Here is a 14,689-nt window from a genome sequence, read left to right as displayed (position 1 = left end):
TTGCAGAACAGCAATCCCCAAGATGAACAGAGGCTGTTTCACTTTGAAACAGACGCTCTTCTGCCCCACTAATTTTGATGTTGGCTTAACACTTTCACCCATTTAACAAGCTGTGCGTTCCCGGCTCTGTCATTGGTTAAGCTACCTCTCTATTTAGCGCCTGCTTTTGTCCAGCCAATCCAAATACTCCAATTCTCCATAGTGTTAGTATCATTTGCATGTCCCATGATGAGGAGGAATGGGGCCTTCTTTTAGCAGCCAGAGATGATCCCTCTCCCTGTGTCATGGAGAATTTTCTCTCATGGATGTTATGAGTCAGACAGGTGTGCCAAGAGTTGCTTACAGTAGATCAGTAAAAGTCTTCTGCCCTTAGGAAGAGGCCAGGCTCACCTGTATCTCAGGTATTCACAGTCACTCTTCAGATGTGCCCAGGCTTTAGGGACAGCCCAAAAGACTTTTGCACGTGCAATAGCTGATTTGGCCACAGTAGCACATTCCTTATTTTCTTTCATGAGGACAACATCAGCACATTCAGCAGTGCCCAGAAGCTTCAGGCAGTCCAGAATACCGGAAGAACATTCTGCGAGGTCACGGACTGACCTCTTACCACCACATTTGCTGGTATTTACTTCTTACCGAAACTTGGTAGCAGAGAAACTCAGCAGCAAATTTCCTGTTCAGTGTCACAAGAAACTCTGACTCAGTGAGGTAAAGGTCTCTTCATTAATTACTCTGGTTTGTTGCACTCTTATCTCAGTATTCCCAGAGAGAACGAGGTAGAAATCAGCGTAGAGAGGCATCAGAGATTCTGAAATCCTTCTGCATTTCTCCCATCCCCGCTTGTGGAGTGTTGTGCCATTTTTTCTATTTGGGCCACTTTCTCTGAGCAGTATGGTGTGATGCTTCTGCACTGCATATTTTTTGTCCAAGAATTGGGGCTAGCGATTCTGTTTTCCCTTCTTCATTCTCATTATATATGTTTAATCAATATCTTCTTTCATCCTGGAGAGGAGATTTGACCATGAGTTTTCAAGATTCCCAACAGCAGCTTCTTCTCCCACTGCCTAGATATATGGTTCCACAGTTTCAAAGTCCAGGTCAGGTTTTTCACAAGTTTCTAACTAGACAGGTTTTGGAAATGATCCAGTCCAGATTTTGCAAGCAGTAGCTTGTGATAGATAAGAAGGTACAGCAGAGGACTAGGTTACAGATACAGGAGCACCCGCAACAACAAAAGCAACGTTTCTTTGGTCCAATGTCAATCTTTCATGGGACTTTCGTCTGCAGTGCTCACACTCACTATTTGATTTATTACGAAACCCAAGAGACCCCTGTGCGATTCATTAATTCAGTGAACTTGTATGCCACCTCAGTCACCCAGGCTCACAGGATTTAAAACCATCAAATGATGATAATAAAAATAAATACCGAGACAAACCATGAACAGTGATGCCCAATGGCAGAAAAGAAGAAAAATAAACCCAATCACAGTCATAAGACAGGGATCCAATATCAAGGAACAAATCATAATTCACCCTGCCCCAGGGCCTACTGAGTGGCTACGTTTGGGCTGCTACTTGCCAAGGCAATGCATTGCTACGGAATTGCCTACTAGTAGCAAACAATTCTCGTAACTATGGAGGAGGAGATGCAAGGAATAGGATGCCCTGAATTCACCCACTCCAATGCTAGTAGATGGTTCTCTTGCCCTCCTAACGCTTGCCCCAAATATCTACGTTTTGGAGGGTGGGGATTTGCAAGCCAGAGTTGCAGCCCATGAGCACTTACTTAAAGTAAGCCTGTTGAATATGGTGAAGCACACATTACCTCTTGGTGAATGTCCACCATTTCATTTGTAGAGAATGAACTTGCCAATCCCCTCTTTCTTTCTACCTACCTACCCGCTCAGAGTCCGTTCAGCATATTCCCAAGGCTATCTGTAGAAGCAGAACTAAGTGATATTGGCATTGTACTGCACTGTGCCTAGGATAAACTGCCCTGCAACAAGCAGTTTAAACTAAGTTGGCTTGGTTCTTTATGCAGTGGTCAAGAGGAGTCCCCGTATGGCGGTTTATGGTTTGTCTGAAGCCTGAATTCTATTATGTGTATGTCATAATAGATCAGTCTAGACATCGGTCCAGCTTTCTTCTTTGGTAAAGGTGGAAAGCTTTAAGTCATGGCTTCCCTGGGCCACACTGAGTGAAGAGGAATTGTCTTGGGCCACACATAAAATATATGATATAGTTAATGTATATAAGTAATAAAACTTCATTTATTTGTTTGTTTGTTTTTATTACAAAATTTAAACAAAGAGGGCAACATAAAACTAGTGGGATTTTTGACCTTGTTTTCGTGAAACTAATGCATCAGTGTCTGGTTTGATGAAAGTGGTTGCCATTCTCAGTGAGTTTTGACGAGGTGCTCATCAGAAATTTTAATTCTAATTTTACTCTTTGAGTGCTTCATCCTTGAAAAGAGTTGCTTACAAATCTATGTGCTGCCAAAAAGCAATGTCATAAATAAGGTGTGTTTGTGAAGCGAGGGATATTTTTCTCTAGGAATATAGGTCTTATGAAAGTCCAGTAGAGATACATGATCAAATTGTCTTTGAGTTGAATGGCTGATTGCAACTCTATGGATTCCATCTGAAAATTCAGAGGTAATGTAGTTAATCAACTGAAAATGGAGTAGAAAATATACCAAAATATTGATGATCTTTCTGGAAATCTTGAAACCTGTTCCCAAATTCCTGTATCAAACCAAAAAGCAAGGCTGCATATTTCTTGCTGCTCACAGGACTGTGTTCAGCCAATGTATTAAAATGTATAAATTTATTATAAAATGTATAAAATTATTTTCCATAACTTGAGCTTACCATACTTTAAGTTTAATTTCAAATGCTGGTATGGTTTGAAACACTGCAGTGATAAGTTGGTTTTCACCTTGAAGAAGCATGTTTAACTCATTTAAATGAGTGGTCAAATCCATCAAAAATGCTGAATCTGTGAGCCATTTTTCATCTTCAAGTTCTGGCACAAATTTTCTTTCTGATCCCATAAACAACTTGATTTCATTTCACAGATCATAAAGTCTTTTCAGCGTTTTACCCCGACTTAGCCACGGTACTTCAGAAAAGTAAAAGATGTCCCCATAACCAGCATCCATACTTTTAAGGAATTCCTGGAATTGGCAATGATCCAGTCCCTTGGCCCTTAGAAATTCACTGCTTTGATGACGATTTGCATGACATTATCCGTTTTTTTAAAGCTTCCGTCCATACATTTTCTTGATGTAGAATTTATTTATTTATTTATTTATTTGTCAGATTTGTCACCGCCCATCTCCTCCCACCAGAGGGACCCTGGGTGGTTTACAACAACAATCAATAAAACAATAAATATTCAATAAAATTACAATATCTAAAAATACAATATCTAAAAATACAATATCTAAAAATACAGTTACAAATAAACAATAATTATAGATAAAAATAGAATCCTAATGGCCAATATGCAGTGATACTTCATCAAATGTGAGTAGCCGGTGGCACTTGCATCGTCTTCTATCAATTTTGTAAGTCCCTCACTTTTACCAACCATCGCCAGGGTGCCATCGGTAGCTATACCAGATATGTTGACAATGGTTAAAGAAAATATCTTTTTAATGTCATTTTTACTGCTTTGTACAAATGAAGAGATTTAGTTGTGTCTTTTAATGGCACCAAAGAAGCCATTTCTTTAGTGACATTATATTTGTTATCAATACCTCTAATAAAAATGGCAAGTTGAGCTGTATCTGCAGCATCAGTACTTTCATCCATTGCCAAAGCATAACATTTGAAATTAGCAGCTTTACCCTTCAAACCTCTTTCGATAGATTTCCCTGTTTCTTCAATTTGCCTGGCTATAGTCTGGTGAGACAAACTGATTTTAGAAAAATCACTTTTTTTATCAGGACAAATTATATCTGCCACGCTTTCCATACATTACTTAATAAACTCACCGTCGGTAAATGGTTTTGATTTTTTTGCAATCAGATTTGCTACCAAATAACTAGCTCTTACAATAGAGTCCGTTTGAGTTGTGACTTTTTAAAAAAAAATTGTTGAGATGACAGACTTTTTTTTCAGTCCTGCTAATTTGTCTTTATGACAAATTCCTTGATGCGCTTCGAATTTGGCAGCCTGTTTTTTCTGTATAATGCCTTTTCAAATGGTAGTCTTTGAAAACTGACACATTTTCCCTACAAATTAAGCATTTGTTGTTGTTTATTCGTTTAGTCGCTTCCGACTCTTCGTGACTTCATGGACCAGCCCACGCCAAAGCTTCCTGTCAGTCGTCAACACCCCCAGCTCCCCCAGGGACGAGTCCGTCACCTCTAGAATATCATCCATCCACCTTGCCCTTGGTCGGCCCCTCTTCCTTTTGCCTTCCACTCTCCCTAGCATCAGCATCTTCTCCAGGGTGTCCTGTCTTCTCATTATGTGGCCAAAGTATTTCAGTTTGGCCTTTAATATCATTCCCTCAAGTGAGCAGTCTGGCTTTATTTCCTGGAGGATGGACTGGTTGGATCTTCTTGCAGTCCAAGGCACTCTCAGAATTTTCCTCCAACACCACAGTTCAAAAGCATCGATCTTCCTTCGCTCAGCCTTCCTTATGGTCCAGCTCTCGCAGCCATATGTTACTACAGGGAACACCATTGCTTTAACTATGCGGGCCTTTGTTGTCAGTGTGATGTCTCTGCTCTTAACTATTTTATCGAGATTTGTCATTGCTCTTCTTCCAAGGATTAAGCGTCTTCTGATTTCCTGACTGCAGTCAGCATCTGCAGTAATCTTTGCACCTAGGAATACAAAGTCTTTCACTGCTTCTACATTTTCTCCCTCTATTTGCCAGTTATCAATCAAGCTGGTTGCCATAATCTTGGTTTTTTTGAGGTTTAGCTGCAAACCAGCTTTTGCACTTTCTTCTTTCACCTTCATCATAAGGCTCCTCAGTTCCTCTTCACTTTCAGCCATCAAAGTGGTATCATCTGCATATCTGAGATTGTTAATGTTTCTTCCAGAGATTTTAACTCCAGCCTTGGATTCCTCAAGGCCAGCTTGTCGCATGATGTGTTCTGCATACAAGTTGAATAGGTAGGGTGAGAGTATACAGCCCTGCCGTACTCCTTTCTCAATCTTAAACCAGTCTGTTGTTCCGTGGTCTGTTCTTACTGTTGCTACTTGGTCGTTATACAGATTCTTCAGGAGGCATACAAGATGACTTGGTATCCCCATACCACTAAGAACTTGCCACAATTTGTTATGGTCCACACAGTCAAAGGCTTTAGAATAGTCAATAAAACAGAAATAGATGTTTTTCTGAAACTCCCTGGCTTTTTCCATTATCCAGCGGATATTGGCAATTTGGTCTCTAGTTCCTCTGCCTTTTCTAAACCCAGCTTGTACATCTGGCAATTCTCGCTCCATGAACTGCTGAAGTCTACCTTGCAGGATCTTGAGCATTACCTTACTGGCATGTGAAATGAGTGCCACTGTTCGATAGTTTGAACATTCTTTAGTGTTTCCCTTTTTTGGTATGGGGATATAAGTTGATTTTTTCCAGTCTGATGGCCATTCTTGTGTTTTCCAAATTTGCTGGCATATAGCATGCATTACCTTGACAGCATCATCTTGCAAGATTTTGAACAGTTCAGCTGGGATGCCGTCGTCTCCTGTTGCCTTGTTATTAGCAATGCTTCTTAAGGCCCTCTCAACCTCACTCTTCAGGATGTCTGGCTCTAGCTCACTGACCACACCGTCAAAGCTATCCCCGATATTGTTATCCTTCCTATACAGGTTTTCTGTATATTCTTGCCACCTTTTCTTGATCTCTTCTTCTTCTGTTAGGTCCTTGCCATCTTTGTTTTTGATCATACCCATTTTTGCCTGGAATTTACCTCCAATGTTTCTAATTTTCTGGAAGAGGTCTCTTGTCCTTCCTATTCTATTGTCTTCTTCCACTTCCGCGCATTGCTTGTTTAAAAATAATTCCTTATCTCTTCTGGCTAACCTCTGGAATTTTGCATTTAATTGGGCATAGCTCCCCCTATCACTGTTGCCTTTTGCTTTCCTTCTTTCTTGGGCTACTTCTAGTGTCTCAGCAGACAGCCATTTTGCCTTCTTGGTTTTCTCTTTCTTTGGGATGTATTTTGTTGCCGCCTCCTGAACAATGCTGCCAACTTCTGTCCAGAGTTCTTCCGGGACCCTATCTACTAAGTCCAGTCCCTTAAATCTATTCTTCACCTCCACTGCATATTCCTTAGGAATATTAGTGAGCTCATATCTAGCTGATCTGTGGGTCTTCCCTAATCTCTTTAGTCTGATCCTAAATTGTGCAAGAAGAAGTTCGTGATCTGAACTACAGTCAGCTCCAGGCCTTGTTTTTACCGACTGTACAGATGTCCGCCACCTTTGGCTGCAAAGGATGTAATCAATCTGATTTCGGTGTTGTCCATCTGGTGAAGTCCATGTATAAAGCCGTCTCTTAGGTTGTTGGAAGAGAGTGTTTGTTATGCAGAGTGTATTGTCTTGGCAAAATTCTATCAGCCTGTGTCCTGCTTCGTTTTGTTCTCCTAGGCCATACTTACCTGTAATTCGAGGTGTCATTTGACTGCCCACCTTAGCATTCCAGTCTCCTGTGATGAAAATAACATCCCTTTTAGGCGTGTTGTCCAGTAGGTGCTGCAGATCCTCATAGAACTGCTCTACTTCAGCTTCTTCAGCATTTGTGGTTGGGGCGTATATTTGGATCACTGTGATGTTAGATGGCTTGCCCTGAATTCGAATTGAGATCATTCTGTCGTTTTTTGGGTTGTATCCAAGCACTGCTTTAGCCACTTTACTATTAATTATGAAGGCTACTCCATTTCTTCTGTGGTCCTCTTGTCCTCAGTAGTAGATCTGGTGGTCATTTGATGTGAAGTGGCCCATTCCAGTCCATTTCAGTTCACTGACGCCCAGAATGTCTATCTTTAATCTTGACATCCTACCAATAACCACATCCAATTTGCCCTGGCTCATAGATCTTACATTCCAGGTTCCAATGGTGTGTTGATCCTTAGAACATCGGATTCGCCGTTCACCACCAGCACCGTCGGCCGCTAGCCGTCCTTTCGGCTTTGAGCTAGCTGCGTCATCACGTCTGGGGCTAGTTGAGCTCATCCTCTGTTCCTCCCCAGTAGCATTTTGACCATCTTCCGACCTGGGGGTCTCATCTTCCGATGGTATACCGACATATCTCTGGTTGTACTGATCCATTTAGTTTTCATGGCAAGAATACTGAGGTGGGTTGCCATTACCTTCCCCAGGGATCGCATTTAGTCTGACCTCTCTGTCATGACCTTCCCGTCTTGGGTGGCCCTTCACGGTTTAGCTCATGGCATCATTGAGGTGCTCAAGCTCCAGCACCACGACAAGGTAACGATCCTTTGCTGAAGACAAATTAAGCATAGTGCCTTAGTATTTGTCTTGACAAAAAAAGGACTCCTCTGTCCATTTTTCACTGAATACTCTGTCCTGTTCAGACCATGAGGCAGCCAGACAGAATTGTTATCAGAACTCTTTATTTAAAACAACCATTTACAGCAGTAAAGTCCTGGTGAATAAATAAGGCAAAGCAATCTCAATCAAGACCACCCAGGCAATGAGGGATGAACAGGCAAGGCTGCAGGATCAGACTGTGGCAGAACCGCAAGGCAGAATTGGTTGGCAGCACCTGGGACGGGCGGCTCTGCTGGTAGGGAGGCAGGGTTACATTTGCAACGAGGGTTTTAAGTTTGTATTTGGCGCGCTTTCTGTCATTCTCAGCTTTCTCTGTATTTGTCCTAAGTTCCCTAATAAATCAGATTTCATTTAGCAACCTCTTGTGAGACTGAGTATTTGGGCTGGGCAACCATTACATAAAGCTGAGAATCTTAAAACTCAAAATTCCGCTGGCCCCTTTCCAGGAGACGGCAAGTTTGTCCAACCCTGTGAGGGAGAGTGCTAGCGATGACCGAACCTGACATCCTGCTACTGGAAAGTGAGGAGTCGAGTGAAGGCGAGCCGGACTCAACCGTGATGCGCCCCGACAGACCTCCCCAATTGGGGGAGCTCTCAGCGATTCGAGAAGAGGCGAGTTCTGGGTCGGAGGGCGAAGCAGGAGGCATGAAAACCGCGCCGGAAACCACCGTAACCACCCCGGGTGAACTGGTCACCTGGGATGAAACCCGGGGGGATGTCTCGGTGTTGGGGGGCCCATCCTGGAGGCAGAGGTACCCGCTGTCCCCTACAGTGATCCAGGTGCTGCCAAATGGGGACTCTCCCGTATTCGAGTGTTAGAGTCAAAAATGGACTCATTGGAAACGATCCTGAAACAGATGAGTCTGGACCTGAGTTCGTTGAAGGAAACACGGGAGGGGTCAAGCCAACGATCCTGAAACAGATGAGTCTGGACCTGAGTTCGTTGAAGGAAACACGGGAGGGGTCAAGCCAATGGCATTCGACCCCTTCGTCCCATGGGCAGTCCCCGGAGCGGAGAAGGGTGGCACGTCTGAGGGAAGGGGACCAGGCTGTTCGAGTGGAATTAGCGTCGCCGCCTGTAAGGTTGCCACCAGCTCCCGAGCGGCGGCCGGCAAGAGAAGTCGGACCCACCGAACCCTCAGTGGGAGGGCGCAGCCCGTCAGCGGGCGGGTTGAGGGACTTCCCTGTCAAATTTGATGGGGACCCGACAAAACTCTCATTTTTCCTAACAAATGCCAAGGCATACATGGAGGAGTGGGGGTCGCTTTTTCATTCGGAAAAAGCGAAGATCATCACCATTGCTACCAAGCTGAAAGGGAGGGCGGCAGACTGGTATGTACAGATGTGCCAGTCGGAAGCGCCCGAACTGGAAAAATTCAATGAATTCCTCTGGGCTCTCAGGCAGCACTTCGAGGATCCCTTGGCGAAAGAGAGGGCGAAGCGTGCCTTGAAAGAACTCAAGCAAGGGTCGAAATCAGTAGCTGATTATGCGCTGGAGTTTAAGGTGCTGGCAGGAAAGGTGGATGACTGGTCTCAAGCCACCATCATCGAGCTGTTCAAGGATGGCCTGAATACAGAAGTGCTGCGCTGGTCCTTAGGACGGGATGACCCGTACACTTTGTACGAGTGGATCCAGCTCGTTGGGAGGGCTGAACATGCACATGAGGTGTTTGCCCAGCGGAGAACAGCGAAGTCGGGGCAAGAGGTGAAACCTAGTCGCCCGCTGAGTACCGGGGGAAGACCCGGGCAAAGATCCTGGGAAGAGGAGAGAGAGAGGCGGTATGCGAAGGGGCAGTGTCTGCGATGTGGCAAAGAGGGACATCGAGCGGTGGCGTGCCCGAAGGCAAAGGGTGAGGAACGACCAGGGAAGTCGACGGCGAAGTCCCCTTCCCTGCCGAGGAAAATGAAAGCAGCGGTGGCCGAAAGTGAGGGAGACAGTGTGCCATTCTACGAAGACGAGGGGGAACCGGAATTATTGCAGCTGGCGGGAAACGGCAGCCACCTGCTTTAAAGGGCGCCGCAGGGCAGGTGGTGGAAGAAGGGTGCGAGCCTACATCGGTGAGTGGCAGTTATCGCATTCTCACAGTGAAGTTAAAGTTGGGTTCCCGATCCAAGACCATAGAAGTGTGGGCCATGATTGATTCAGGGTGTTCCCAGTGTTTGATGCACCCCGATGTGGTAGCGGCCCTGGAGCTACCCACATTCCCCTTGCAACGACCCATTGCCTTTACGCAATTGGATGGGTCCATGGCAGGTGGCAAACCGGTCACCCATTTCACTGGGCTAGTGGCTTTACAACTCGGCAGCCATCGGGAGGGGTTGTCATTTGTGGTGGCTCCAGTGGGGGGTCCCCTGGTGGTTTTGGGAGTGCCCTGGTTGGTCCAGCAAAATCCCCAAATAAACTGGGTTTATCGGACTGTCACCTTTAAGGACGGATTTTATCAAGCACCGGAGGGGAAGGAATCCCCAGAGGAGGTGGTGGGGGTAGTGGCAGCTGCGACTCCGCATTGCCCGGCCCCTCCTCTGGAGGGCCTGCCGGTGGACTACCAGATGTTTGCTGATGTGTTTGGAGAGAAAGAAGCAGATCAACTGCCCCCTCATCGGAAAACGGACTGTGCCATTGAGCTGATGCCTAACACCCAATTACCTAAGCCGAAAATCTACTCCATGACGCAAAAGGAATTAACTTTGCCTCGGGAATTTGTGGACAAAAACTTGGCTCGTGGGTTTATCGAGCCAGCCAACTCGCCGGTGGGGGCACCGGTCCTCTTCCGCCCAAAGAAGGATGGGACATTAAGACTCTGTACCGATTTCTGGGGGCTAAACACAGTCTCAATTTCCAATAAATATCCTTTGCCTTTGATCAAAGACATGTTGTCTCATCTGGCCAAAGGAAAAATCTTCTCCAAGCTAGATTTGAGAGAAGCCTATTACCGTGTAAGGATCAAGGAGGGCGATGAGTGGAAAACAGCATTCAATTGCCCATTGGGTGCATTTCAGTATAAGGTTTTGCCTTTTGGTCTGGCTGGGGCCCCTGGGGTGTTTATGCAATTGATCCATGAGGTACTCCATGAACATCTGTTTAAAGGGGTATTGGTGTATTTGGATGATGTATTGATTTATACCGAAACTATGGAGGAACATGTATCCTTGGTTAAACAGGAGCTTTCCAAGCTCAGAAAAGCTGAATTGTATGCCAAACTGTCCAAATGTGCCTTTCACCAAACACAAATTGATTATTTGGGGTATAGAATTTCAGATAAGGGCATTGAAATGGATCCTGCCAAGGTCCAGGCTGTCGTGGATTGGGAAAGACCCCACACCCGCAGGCAACTTCAAAGTTTCCTGGGGTTCAGCAATTACTACAGATTGTTCATCAGGGGGTTCGCTGAAATTGCCTTGCCACTGACGGACTTACTTCGCACAAAGGGGCTGGGAGATACTCGAAGAGTAAAGAATCCAGGGGCGCTGCTGCAGTGGACACCGGCCTGTCAGGCGGCGTTCAAGCAGCTAAAGGCGTCTTTTACCAAAGAGCCAATTTTACAACACCCTGACCCCTCCAAACCTTTTGTGGTTCAGGCTGATGCCTCTGATTATTCCATTGGTGCATTATTGATGCAGGCTGATGGGGCAGGGTGCCTAAAACCATGTGCCTACCTGTCCCGCAAGTTCTCTAAGACGGAGAGACGTTGGCATGTCTGGGAGAAGGAGGCATTCGCAGTAAAAGCTGCTTTAGAATCTTGGAGGCATTTATTAGAGGGGGCGAATCACCCTTTCGAGGTGTGGACAGACCATAAGAACTTAGAAGCCCTCAGCACCCCCCGCAAACTGAGCCCGAAACAAGTCCGTTGGGCTCAGTTCTTCAATCGATTTAATTTTCAATTGAAGTTTATTCCGGGGAAAAAGAATTTCCTGGCAGACGCGTTGTCACGGCAACCTCAGGACTCCTGCGCAGCGCCCGAAGTGGTCAGCACTCTGTGGACAACACCACAACTGGGGATGCAGGCTGTGACGCGCAGCCAAACACGGGCGCAGCAGCCAGCCGCTAGGGACCCCGGACCGCCGAGTGCTTTGTCAATTCCTTCCCAGTTGCAACAAAAGTTTCTAAAAGAGTTAAAAACTGATACTTGGTTGCTCGCCAACAAAGACAATGTTACATTTGACCGGGGTTTTGCTTGGAAATCTAACCATCTCTATGTTCCTGAGAATTTGCGAAAAGTCGTGTTGCTCCGTTCACATGATGACAAGGTGGCGGGACACTTTGGTTTTGTGAAAACTTTGCACCTAGTCCGGCGGCAGTTCTGGTGGCCCACCTTGCGCAAGGATGTAAAGGAGTATGTCGCCTCCTGTCCTGTCTGTGCTATGTCAAAGCGCAAAGGCGGTAAACCTCAGGGACTCCTGCAACCTGTGGCTAGCCCAGCTTGCCCTTGGGATGAGATTTCCATGGACTTTATTGTAGAGTTACCACCCAGCCAGTGCAAAATAGTGATTTGGGTTGTCAAAGACTATTTCTCTAAACAAGCCCATTTCATTCCATGCGTGTCAGTTCCTTCCGCACGCCAATTGGCCCGCCTTTTCTTGGTACACATATACCGGCTACACGGATGTCCTTCTCGCTTGATTTCGGACAGGGGCACACAGTTCACCTCGCAATTCTGGCGGGCGTTCCTCAAACTGTTAGGAACTAAGCAAGCCCTGTCCACGGCGTGGCATCCACAGACGGACGGGGCCACAGAGGCGCTAAACTCCACGCTGGAGCAATACCTCCGGGCTTTTGTAAATTATCAGCAGGACGACTGGGTTGACCTCCTCCCTTTTGCTGAGGTTGCCTACAACAATGCAGTTCATCAAAGCACCGGTCAGACCCCGTTTCGTATTGCACATGGCAGGGACTTTGTGCCCATCCCGGATCTACCGCAACCCTCTGTCGGACCGACCTCGCCGGGGGATTGGTCGACACAACTGGCGGAGTCTTGGTCGGTGATTCAAAAGGCATTAGCTGACGCCCAATCGGATTACAAACACTACGCGGACCAGAAACGTGCACCTCACCCTGCTTTTCAAGTCGGTGACATGGTCTATTTATCTACTAAATTTATCAAGTCCTCCCAACCTTCAAAGAAATTGGCACCTAAGTTTGTGGGTCCTTTCCCCATTACCACTCAAATTAACTCTGTGACTTTTAAGCTTGATTTGCCACATAACTTTAAATGCTTACATCCTGTTTTTCATTGCAGCTTGCTCAAACCAGTTACTCGTTCTGACCGATGGCATGATCAGCCTCCACCTCCAACCCCCATCATGATTGACGGTCAACAACACTTTGAAGTTAAAGAAATTTTAGATTCTAGATGCCTTCGCAATACTCTGCAGTATTTAGTTCGCTGGAAGCATTTCCCTCATCCGGAATGGGTCGCTGCCTATGATGTGGCTTCTCCTACCCTGGTTGCCCGCTTCCATTCCGCCTACCCGTCTAAACCGGGTCCTTAAGTTTGTTTTTGGGGAGGCGGTATGTCATGTTCGCCGTTTCAATGTGTTTGATACATCGTAACGTTTCGCATGTCATTAGCTGGATGCATGTTTCATCTTTGCCGGGAGGATGGTTCCTGTGGGGAGTGGTTTATCTCTTGGCTGTAAACTTGGAATGTATTTGGGTTATCTCCTGTGCTCAAGGTTACTTTCCCAGGCTAGGAGATCTGACGGTTGGCAGCACCTGGGATGGGCAGCTCTGCTGGTAGGGAGGCGGGGTTACGTTTGCAACGAGGGTTTTAAGTTTGTATTTGGCGTGCTTTCTGTCATTCTCAGCTTTCTCTGTATTTGTCCTAAGTTCCCTAATAAATCAGATTTCATTTAGCAACCTCTTGTGAGACTGAGTATTTGGGCTGGGCAACCATTACAGTGTGTGGCAAGGCAGAAGCTGGAGACAAGGTTCTGTGAGCTGGCGCACAGATAGGACCAGGCTGACACATGGAGGCTAGGCAAGACTGAACTGGAACCTCTGGGCAAAGCTTGGCTCTGGAGGCTAAGCTAGACTGAATATTCTAGGCAAGGCTGAGAACTGGAAGCAAGGCTACACTGGACTGGAGATCCCAGGCAGTAGCTGGAAGCCAGGCTGGACTGGACTGGAGACCCCAGGCAAGGCTGCAGGCTTGAAGCAAGACTGGACTGGACTGGAGATCCTAGGCAAGGCTGAGAGCTGGAAGCCAGGCTGGATGCACACCTGGATTGCTTCGAAACACAGAGATGAGGTCCAGAGCTGGATGCGAGGCTGTGCTTGGCAGGAATGGAAGAAGAGGATTGACTACAGCAGCTTGTCCAGCAGGCAATTCTGCAGAGGTAGAACACGCTGGCATTGGTTCCACTCTGGCTACAGGCAAGGCATCTGACACAGGTAAGGACTCTTCTGCAATGGCTGTGAGCTCAAAGGATCAGTTGTCTCTGGCAGCTTGCTCTTCGCGCATCTGCCTTTTATGCCGATCCTTTCTATGCCTTTTCTCTCCAGCAGCCAATCAAGCTGCTTTCTGGTTCACGTGCTTCTCAGCTCTCCTGTCTCGCGCACCGATTGGAGAGTTCGAATCCCCCACCAGAGTTTGTCCAATCCACGCTTGCAAATTCTCCCACTCTGCTGCGTCACTTCCTGGTTCAGCTTCTTCAACCCTCTTCTGATTAGTTTCCTTTTCCCCTTCTGACTCCAGATAAATTTCATTTTCAGAGTCAGAAGCGGGCTGAAACCTCACATCCTCTTCCTTCATCCGCGATTTTTCTTTTTTTATTTTCTTTTGGGGGTTCGGTTTTCTGTTGAAATGATGTTGAAGCCGTGCTGGAATAAGTTTATTTAGGAATAGATGTATTTTTAAGAAAAAACACAACAAGCCCATCGTAAATTGTTAGGTAGGCAAACAAACAAAGCAAAGTTTAATAATCAAATAAGAAAACTTACACGTCTACTTAATAATAACAACAATAAAAGCCTGTCTTCACAGAACATGTGTAGGTAGGTTGAAAGATTATATAGAACGCCAAGTTGCCGCCAGCTGACATCCGTAGCAGGTGGTGGCATGAGCACTGCACGGCCCCTTCCCTACACAGCATTCCGTTGTTTCTACCTACGCAGTCCGCGCTCGAGCACCGCACGCTTGAGTCACC

Source organism: Candoia aspera, chromosome 2 (assembly GCF_035149785.1).
Source record: "Candoia aspera isolate rCanAsp1 chromosome 2, rCanAsp1.hap2, whole genome shotgun sequence".
Taxonomy (NCBI): domain Eukaryota; kingdom Metazoa; phylum Chordata; class Lepidosauria; order Squamata; family Boidae; genus Candoia; species Candoia aspera.
The sequence above is the reverse complement of the archived record's forward strand: the minus strand, read 5'-3'. Positions refer to the sequence as shown.